The following is a 10,395-nucleotide window of genomic DNA, read 5'->3' as shown; positions in this document are numbered from 1 at the left end:
GCAGGCGTTGGGCGGACATCAAAATGCTCATAAGCGCGAATGTCGGATTGCAGTGGAGGACGAGCCGGACGGGAAGGACAGTGGAGGAGCAGGTAGAGGTGAACAGAAGGGGCTCTCTTTCTCCTAGCTGCTCATCTCTCACCAAAATGGAGGCTTACCGCTCAATTAAACCACAGAACCATCTGTCTCTGTCTCTCTCTCTCTCTCTCTCTCTCTCTCTCTCTCTCTCTCTCTCTCTCTCTCTCTCTCTCTCTCTCTCTCTCTCTCTCTCTCTCTCTCTCTCTCTCTCTCTCTCTCTCTCCTCTCTCCCCCACTTGAAGTTTTTTTATAAAAAAAAGGACCTTAACCACATGAACCTACCCGGCCCTGGTTTGTTACTGCAACCGGTCCGTGCCGGCACGGACTGGTTGCAGGAGCAAACCAGGGCCGGGTAGGTTCATGCGGGTAAGGATGAGCTTTAGTGATGAGACAGACAGAGGCATGCACTCTCAACCCTAACCTTCCCTGAGCCTCCCTCAACGCTCCGCCTCCCTCAACACTGTGCCACTCTCAGGTGAGTGCTGCAGGCCGTGCCACCCTCAGTGGAGAGAGAGAGAGAGAGAGAGAGAGAGAGAGAGAGAGGGGGTTTTCCTACGAGCCGGTTCTGGAGAAGACTTTGCCGAGCTGAGAGAGAGTGTTTCTGCGAGTGGGTCCTTTGGTTCGAGGGACCATGGGGAGGGAAGGGATGATCGTGACTCGTGCGCACACACAAGCGCGTGCAGCATCATCCGCTTGATTTTCATCGACAGCTTACAGAAGGCATGCGGCGATGGACTCGTAAGTGATTCTTTGCATGATGTCCAGGCTTCCGCCATAGCCAGGAGCTTGGTCTGAAGTCGTTACTGCTTGTACTGCAACAAAAACAAGCACGCCATTGGCGAAGGTGGTCAAGAGGAGATTATTCATCTATTGTTGCACAAGAGACGGTAGACTTCATCATATTTGTAACTAGTCGCTCAAGCAACATTTCATGTGACCCCAGAATAGCTATTGCTATTGCTACTCATGTGTAGATGAAAACCCAATGTGGATCGGCTTGGATGAGTCAGACAAGAACATCACCGTCAGTGATCTCAAAATTTCATGTGACTCGAGGGACGATAATATATATTGCTACCAACAATAGTAGCTACTATGATGACGTTGAGGTGGACATGGATCCTGAGAAGATGCTCGATCAAACCAAAAGACCCAAACACATTCCAAGCAACCATTCAAAAAGTGATGCGTGAGGGATATTGGGTCACCATGCCCAGTGGACGCGAGGCATTTTTGCGGGCCCAAGACTTGGGCTTCTTGGGTGGCTTGGAGAAACTGCATCAGCTATTCCAGCCTGGACAAGAGGTTATAGTGTGTGTTGTGACTCGTGAGAGCTCTAGTCGAGAGGTGCTCTCGCTTAAGAAGCCAGATCCTAACAAGCCAAATCTCCCACCCAAACCTCTCTTTAAGGCATTTGAGGGTGGCCATAGGCCTCGCTCATCATCAAGGTATAGCTAAACTTAGGTGCATTTCTGAACTTGTATATGGTTTCTCAATGATCCCTTTGTAACTTGTTTAGAAATTTCACAAGCAGAGATCAAAGTTGTCATTCTTACGGGGTTTTCATTTCTCGGATGATTTGAATAGCAATGTAAGGCAGATGTATGAGACATGTCTTGCGGGGGGGGGGGGAGAGAGAGAGAGAGAGAGAGAGTCAACTTGGGTGTGGGCCTCACGAGCATGAGCCTCTTCCTCACCCCTCAATACTATACTTCCTATGATTAGGTCTTTAAAATTTCCATAGTATGAAGATTACTCCTTCACCAAGCCTATCCTATGTTGCTCTCTGACCATGCCCTCACTGCCATGCAATCCCCCCACGAGGTAGCGTCTTCTTCTACCTTGGCTGGCGACCCTCATTCATGTGTGGTTGGCGAAAAATCCTCCCATCAGTAATGCAGCAAGGCTGCTTGCGGAAACCTCTTGTCCCTGTCTGCTCTGTGGTGCTACAACATAGGAAGAGAGGCGAGCGCCGAGAGAGAGAGAGAGAGAGAGAGAGAGAGAGAGAGAGAGAGAGAGAGAGAGAGAGAGAGAGAGAGAGAGAGAGTTGTGCTCTGTCGAGGGTGTTTAGAATACAAGGTCTTCACATTTGATCCAATAAGGCATGGTGGAATATTTGTATGTCAACTAAAGTGGGTACGGTTTATATTACTTTGCTCTTCGAGGCGGCCTAGTGTTTGGGAAAAGGCTTTAGCCTTGAGCCATTTGAAAAATCAAAACAACCTGTTGAAGGGAAGGGAAGAAGGAGGAAATCCATTAGATTGATACTATAATAATGCAACTTCATCTTTGGTATCTTCTCATAACACTACAACAAAAAAAGGTGTCATCGACGCGATATCGATGCCCCGCGTCGATATCTACGTCCCTGTGAAATTGTCGCTATTTGCGTCGATATCTGCGTGTAAAGGCTTTATTTGCGATGCAGATATGGACGCAGTTATAGATGCAGATAGCAACGCAGATATGGACGCAGTTATAGACGCAGATATGGACGGATATATAGACGCATATATCGACGACCATAACAGAAAAAAAAAATCTTGGGCAGAGGACATGTAGCCTGGCCTGTGCCCAGTGAAAAGATGGACACAGCCACCACAGCCAAACTTTCTGCCCTCTGCCCAAGAAAGCGAGCAGCACCAAAATCAACCATGCTCCCGCAGAAATTTCGGCAGAGTTTCCTTCGTTTTTACATAAACTTTTCACAAAAAAATATATCATGTATACTCCTCCTACATGCTATCCATGTAGGATCTCACATGAGATTTAAGGCCAATGACCATAACGAACCATAACCATAACTTAAAACCATAACCGACCATTATAACCACTTTGATCATAACCAGAAACAAAATTAACAATAACCATAAGCATAACCAGAAAGTTAAACATAACCATAAACAAAACCTGAACCATAACTATGTCTATACAAGAATAGGAGAAATAACCATGTCTATACAATGACAATGACAATTACCATAACCATAAGAAAAACAATAACTGTCTGAACAATAATCATAACCATATATATATGTCTATACAAAAGGAGACACAGAAGCGTGTCTGTGTCTCACAAAGCATATATATGAAATCCGGTCAACTGATGACTAGGCGTCACAACCTGCACATAGGACAACTCACAAAATTAGTATTGATATTACTTCACATATACTTACTTAATTAAATCAACTCACACATATTAACGTCTCACCTCAAGCGATCAGCGAGACTGTAAGGCCGCCCAGTCTACAGGCTCTCCTGAAGCATCAAGATCATTCAATACTTCATAGATACCTCTACGATATCCATCTGACTTCTCATGATGTGTTGGGGCTCGATGCATCGCAAGATTCTGCGTTTATACAAAAATCAAAGTAATAAGAATACATGATTCATCGCGTTTTAAAAAACGCCATAGTTAAGATTGGATTAGAAACTCACAAACTCAGAGCAAAAGGTATTGAAGCCTCCGCTGCCAAGATGAGATGTCCCCCTGGTCATCTGTCGTATCTGCGCGGCCTCACGCTACTGTCTGAACCACGTGGCCGATGTCCGCTCATCCTCCCTAATCTGCAGCCATGTCTCGTGTGGGATGCCCGAAGGCTTCGACGAGCCAGTCCTGAAAGCCTTGCGAGCTGCATCTCGTCGATGTTTCACGGTGTCCCGTGCAACACCCTTGATCCACCTCCTCGAAACAACGTCAGAACCCGGAGCAGGCTGGTACTCTCTTAGGATGGTCTCCACTATGTAAGTGACTTTGTCCTTTTCTTGTTGATCCCAAGACATCAGAATGTTGGTTGAAATCTGCAGCTCCGCGAGCTAGCGAATCCGCTGTCTCATCTCAGTCCCGACTCTATCCATGTCAACAGAACCATCTGACCGTACAGTATAGAGCTTAGAGGCACTAGGATCGTGTGCCCCCCAAGGTGTCTGAGGTGTGCCAAGAGGTGTGTCGAGAGGTGTGCCTGGGTAGGATGGGGGTCGTGAACGAGGAGGGGTCGAAGCATCTGTGGACCCTCCTCCACAGCAACCACCACCTCCACCTGACGATCGCCGAGATCGGCGAGTGCGCCTGTGCTGCGGAGATGAGGACGTACCCGCCTCTGCCCCACCCCTAGGTGTCGAAGCGGTCGTGATGGGAGAAGCAGGCGTCGTACCCATAGGCGTCTCCCCCCCCCCCCCCAGGTGTCCCCCCCCTAGGCGTCGGACCCTCGGGTGTGAAGCCCGGAGGCGTAGTACCCGTGCCTCTGGCTACCCAGTAATGAGAAGCCTTTGCCATCTAAGCAGGCGTCATCCGTGTAACGAATCCCATGAATGCATCTGCACTCATAGAAGCGGGCTCTGGAAACTGGTCTGCCATACTAAAGTCGTGCACAAAGAAAGTAAAATAAAGCGTCAGAACACAGTTGTTTAAATTAACTTTAAGCTTAATTTTAAATCAACATCTTCACACAAACACTTACGGGCCTAGGCCTCGACGAGTGAGGCATCATCGATAAGATCTTGCACCGTTTCATCGTCTATCTCTAATTGCAAACATAACTCTGCCCCAACTCGTTCTGGCAGATTGTCTTCATCCATTGTATCTTCATCTACAAGTGTCAATTCTGGCTCGTCTGCGTCATCCCTCGTATATCTGTCAGCTTCCTCTGCCATACCTTCGTCCATCTCATCTAATGTCACAGTAGTATGGACGTCAGCTGACTGACTTTCCTCCAGGAGATCTTGCCCTTCAAATACTTGTTTATTTCTTGGAGCAACCTGAACCAAAAACCACCAGTGTCGTTCTCAAGGGTCCGGTACAAAGACCACTTGCTCGCAATGTTCGGGGAGAGCAAATGTTTCGCTCGCATCTGTCCAAACCTTTGTAGAATCTATTTGCACAAGTTTGTTTCCATCTCTGCGTACCGTTACATTGCAACCAGAAGTAATCACCTCGAACCACTTCAAATCCAACAAAAACATCTCAAACTCCCTGAAGCTTACTTTCAGGATATCTGACACCAGACCACAGTAATCTAGGTTGCTAGTGCTCTCATTCGTGTCTCTGGCACTAGCCCTGCTCTTTTGCATGAAACTAACCATTCCCCGCTGTCAAACGTGTTTCTTCTACTATCAATTTGTTGTGTTCTGAAATGCTTTCCATGCGACCACAGTGCCATGTATGTATGATACTTTCAATCACATCCAATAGCCAGCTCTTCCTCTTCTAGAGATATGGGTTCTCTGATCTGTCGAGTTGCTCTCACTGTCTTGTCCAACCATGCCATTGTAGGGAATTCAGGTAGAGGAGCGAGATAGTCTGGCAAGGGTAAACCTCTAGTCGTTCGGCTTTGCCTGAAATCCTGTCGCTCCCTATTGCGTCTCTCTTTCTCTTCTTCGTACCTTTCAAGCCATTTTTGCATCGGCGCTGAATTTAGTATATAGAACTTCATGATCTTTTCTCGCATGGCGTCGCTCATTTTCTTCGGCACCCCTTGCCCTTGCGGCTCCTCTGCTACCAGTCTTGCATCCTCCTCATCGCTCCACAGCCGAGGCATTTCTGGGTCAGAAACGGATAGAAATTCGATCGTCAATACAAGAGACTCTTGCACCAGCCATCCTTCTGCCATGCTCCCCTCTGGACGCACTTTTTGGCGAACAAAACCCTTAAGTGTTTTCATGAACCGCTCTAGAAAGAACATCCAACGGCTGTGGACTGTACCTGCCACTGCAACCTCATCTACTACATGGACGAGCAAGTGCATTTGGATAGTTAGGCAGCTCGTGGGTAGATACTTCTCAATTATGCAAACTGCCTCAATGGAGTTAGCCCTTGCGACTGCAATAGATTTCTCCTGTATCTCCTTGGAAGAGATCTACCGCACTAGCTCTGAAATCTTGTATATGCAGGTCCGCACTTCCTCCGTTAAACACCCCTTGATCGCAATTGGAAGAATGAATTACAAGAACTTATGCCAGTTGTGCGATTTCAGTCCTGACAATTGATCGTCACGGGTGAATGCTATCTTGAGACATCGCATATATCCTGTTGGCGTCCTGAACTCTGAAACCACCCTTTTAACTTGTCGCTCTTCGTTTTTTAGCAATACCCATGGCGTTCTTGGAAGTTTTGTTTGGCTAGCTGCATTGGTGAAAGGCCACAGCTCTGGCATCTTTCCAGCTGACTGCAAATCATCTCGTAAAGCTCGATTGTCTTTCATTCCCATGATTGTCTTCCAGAGGAGCTCTCCCACATTCTTGAATATATGCATTGGATCCAGCAAATGGTTAATTAGTAGATCACCCCAGTACGGCAACGTATGGAGAATGGACAAACGTTTCATTCCTAGAACAGGTTGCTCCTCATGTTGCTCCCATCGGCGACGCCACTCTTGTACATGCATAGGACGACATTCGATGCGACCAAGCTGACCTTCGCGCAAGTGATGGCCATCTAGAAGATAACGGTGGTGGCCTTGATAAATTGTCTTTCGAAGAGAGGTGGAATAGCGCACATCCAAAGACTGCCCGCAAATTGGACATGCATTGTATCCCGAAGTTGTTAGCCCTGCATATATTAAAGCATGAATCAGGCCAAGGCAAAGTGCTTGCGAATAGCGAGAATTTTGTAAATCAAGAACCATTACCAGAAGCTTCTCCGTATCCTGGCCAATCATGCATAGTCCACATAAGAAGTCCATGGATCCTTGCATGTTGTTGTCCTACTGGTTCAACCGCATCTGCTATGTCGATCCCATGCCATAACTCTTGGAGCTCGTCAACTAGTGGAGCTAGATAAACATCCATGTTTTTTGCCTTGAACTTACCAGGTACAATCAAGCTTAATATCAAATGACCCTTCTTGATGGCAAGCCATGGCGGGAGGTTGTAATTGATAAGGCACACAGGCCAAGTGCTCCATGACGAGCTTCTCAAGCCAAATGGATTGACTCCATCCATTGCCATGCCCAAACGCAAATTGCGTGGTTCACTCTTAAAATGTGGCTAGGTATCTTCAATGTGCCTCCAGGCCTTTGAATCAGTAGGCACCCTAAATGTTGCGTCAATGGATCTATTCGTAGAATGCCACCGCATCAACTTTGCAATGGAACCACAACAAAACATGCTTTTTATCCTAGGAATAATAGGGAAATTCCTCAACACTTTAGCTGGCACTGTCTCACCAACTGCATCTTGTTTGTAGCGCATTGCTCCGCACTTAGGATACGACAGACAATCTGCGAATTCATTGCGAAAAAGAATGCAATCATTTGGACATGCATGAATCTTGTTGTAGTCCAAGCCAACTGAGGTCAATAGTTGCTTTGTGTCTGGCCTGGAGGGGGGCATTTCATTACCAGCCGGGAGAAGTTGCTTCCGCAACAACCTGTTTAAGCCACATTAAATTAAAAAGCTCTCCAAGCACGTCACCGTTGCAATCGGAAAATCTCTTTTGTAAATTACGTACCTAAACAAAGCAGTGACGCTTGCATCTGACCACCCGTACACTGACTGAAGATTCAAAAACACTAGACAAGTACGAAGCGTTGATATTTTGGTGCCTTCATAAATTGGTTGACGTGCCAACTTCCTCAACATGTCTTCAGGAGATAGGCGCACGGCTTCTGGTGCTGCTTCGTTAGCGTTCTCTCGCTTGTCTAGAAGAAGGCATCCAGCATCTCCTCCATGCCGTCATCTTCTGTCTGTAAGTACTTATCTGCTTCCATCCTTGGCTCTATATTGGTTGGACCTTCACGTATAATCCTTTTTCTCTCTCTCTCAGATGTAGGTGCTATGTCGCGAAAATCAATGCCCGTTCCGTAGGAGTCGTATCATAGATTCTGTACAATTTCTTTAGCAAACTCTCTGTACTTGTGCACATGCTCATTACATATCCTACGCTTGCGCAGGATTTGATACTTGCAGAGCGTGCACGACCATGCAATCTTTTCCTCCATGTTAGTTGATGACGTTGCCATCTACAATGATTATGAATGTTGTTTTAATATATATACTCCTCACAATGTAAACTACCTCGCATTCTCTAGTCTTGCCCAATCTCCGTACACCTCGGTCCAGAGGTGTACGGAGATCAGGACCACCGGGTCAAGATCTCGTCTTTATTGGTCAAATCCTATATAGGTAGACACATACGTGCACTCCCAGGTGTACATGGCAATGCATGTAGCGGGCAAAACCCCTTTGCCTCTTTTAGTTCCATAGTTTGACGTTTGTAGCCTCTTTTGTAGCTTGTGTATTTGACGTTTCTTCTGTCCGTTTGACCTACAGCTTGCCATACATGCTCTTGACATTGCCTTAAAACTACCTAATGGACTATGGATAGTTTCGGTAGGCATAGAAGCCATTTCCGAAGTCCGTTTACGTTTTTCTATAGAAAAACGCAATCGGATTTGACCTACGGCTTGTGTATTCGGCCTTTCTTCTATCCGTTTGACCTACGGCTTGCCATACACGCTCTTGACATTGCTTTAAGACTACCTAATGGACTACGGATGGTTTTAGTAGGCATAGAAGTAATTTCCGAAATCCGTTTGGGTTTTTTCGTAGAAAAACGCAACCGGATTTGACCTACGGCTTGTGTATTTGGCGTTAATTCAAACCCATTGATCTACGGCTTGCCATACACGCTATTGACATTTCTTTAAGACTACTTAATGAACTACGGATAGTTTCGGTAGGCATAGAAGCCATTTTCGAAGTTCGTTTGCGTTTTTCCGTAGAAAAATGCAACCGGATTTGACCTACGGCTTGTGTATTTGGCGTTTCTTCTATCCGTTTGACCTACGGCTTGCCATACGCGCTCTTGACATTGCTTACAGACTACCTAATCGTCTACGGATGGTTTCAGTAGGCATAGAAGCCATTTCCAAAGTCCGTTTGCGTTTTTTCATATAAAAACGCAACCGGATTTGACCTACGGCTTGTGTATTTGACGTTTCTTCTATCCGTTTAATCTATGGCTTGCCATACACGGTCTTGGCATTGCCTTCAGACTACTTACTGGACTACGGATGGTTTTGGTAGGCGTAGAATCAATTTTCGAAGTCCGTCTGCGTTTTTCCGTAGAAAAATGCAATCGGATTTGACCTATGGCTTATGTATTTGGCATTTCTTCTGTCTGTTTAACCTACGGCTTGCCATACACGGTCTTGACATTGCCTTAAGACTACTTAATGGACTACGGATGGTTTCGGTAGGCGTAGAATCAGTTTTCGAAGTCCGTCTACGTTTTTTTCGTAGAAAAACGCAATCGGATTTGACCTACGGCTTGTGTATTTGGCGTTTCTTCTATCCGTTTGACCTACGGCTTGCCATACGCGCTCTTGACATTGCATAAAGACTACCTAATGGACTATGGATGGTTTCGGTAGGCATAGAATCAGTTTTCGAAGATCGTCTGCGTTTTTTCATAGAAAAACGCAACCGGATTTGACCTACGGCTTGTGTATTTGATGTTTCTTCTGTCCGTTTGACCTACGGCTTGCCATACACGCTCTTGACGTTGCCTTAAGACTACCTAATGGACTACGGATGGTTTCGGTAGGTATAGAAACCATTTCCGAAGTCCGTTTGCGTTTTTCCATAGAAAAACATAACCGGATTTGACCTATGATGTAGAAGCCGTTTATGAAGTCCGTTTGCGTTTTTCTGTAGAAAAATCCAACCGGACTTCAAAAACGGCTTGTATTTTGGGCGTTTCTTCTATCCGTTTGACCTACGGCTTGTTATATGCCCCCGCCCAACCCTTTTTGAGGAGGAAGTTTGTCTCTAAGAGCAACGACGGCGCTGTTGTTGCTCTCTAGAGGACTTTCATGTGTAAAGGTGAGAGTTGAGCTTCGAATGTATTTTGAGCAGGTCAAATGAAGTCATAGGCTGCATCAAACAATCCAGGTCACTTTGGCTCGACATGCACAATTCTCGGTCAGACTACCACACATGGAGGAGATTGATGAGATCCGCTAACGACGAATGCTGGATCTCCTATGATCTACCTATCCCAGCTACTGTTTTAGCCGTTTAGTCCACACCCAACAGTTTAGGATTCCATAATATTTCATTTTGTCATTTTGTCATTTTGTCATCTTTTTACTCTGACTTTGTATCAGATCCACCACATTGTAACTTTCTTGTCTCATAGGTCACTTTGGCCTTTCGAAGACGTTAATATAACATTTCATTTCATTTCTCTCTTTAAGTTTTCTTTCTTTAATTTTAATTTCCTACGCATACATTAATTCTCTCTCTCTCTCTCCTACACACACACACACACACCGCTCTCTCTCTTTCCTACACACACACACACCGCTCTCT

The 10,395-nt window shown here is 45.8% G+C and overlaps 1 pseudogene; it reads left to right on the top strand.

Annotated features, from left to right (window-relative positions):
* The first annotated feature begins 1,052 nt into the window (after window positions 1-1,052).
* Window positions 1,053-1,536, top strand: LOC147431318 (uncharacterized; annotated as a pseudogene).
* Window positions 1,537-10,395: the final 8,859 nt, after the last annotated feature.

Source organism: Adiantum capillus-veneris, chromosome 21, assembly GCF_014529385.1.
Source record: "Adiantum capillus-veneris isolate H3 chromosome 21, ASM1452938v2, whole genome shotgun sequence".
Taxonomy (NCBI): domain Eukaryota; kingdom Viridiplantae; phylum Streptophyta; class Polypodiopsida; order Polypodiales; family Pteridaceae; genus Adiantum; species Adiantum capillus-veneris.
This window is presented reverse-complemented; position numbering and strand designations above follow the sequence as displayed.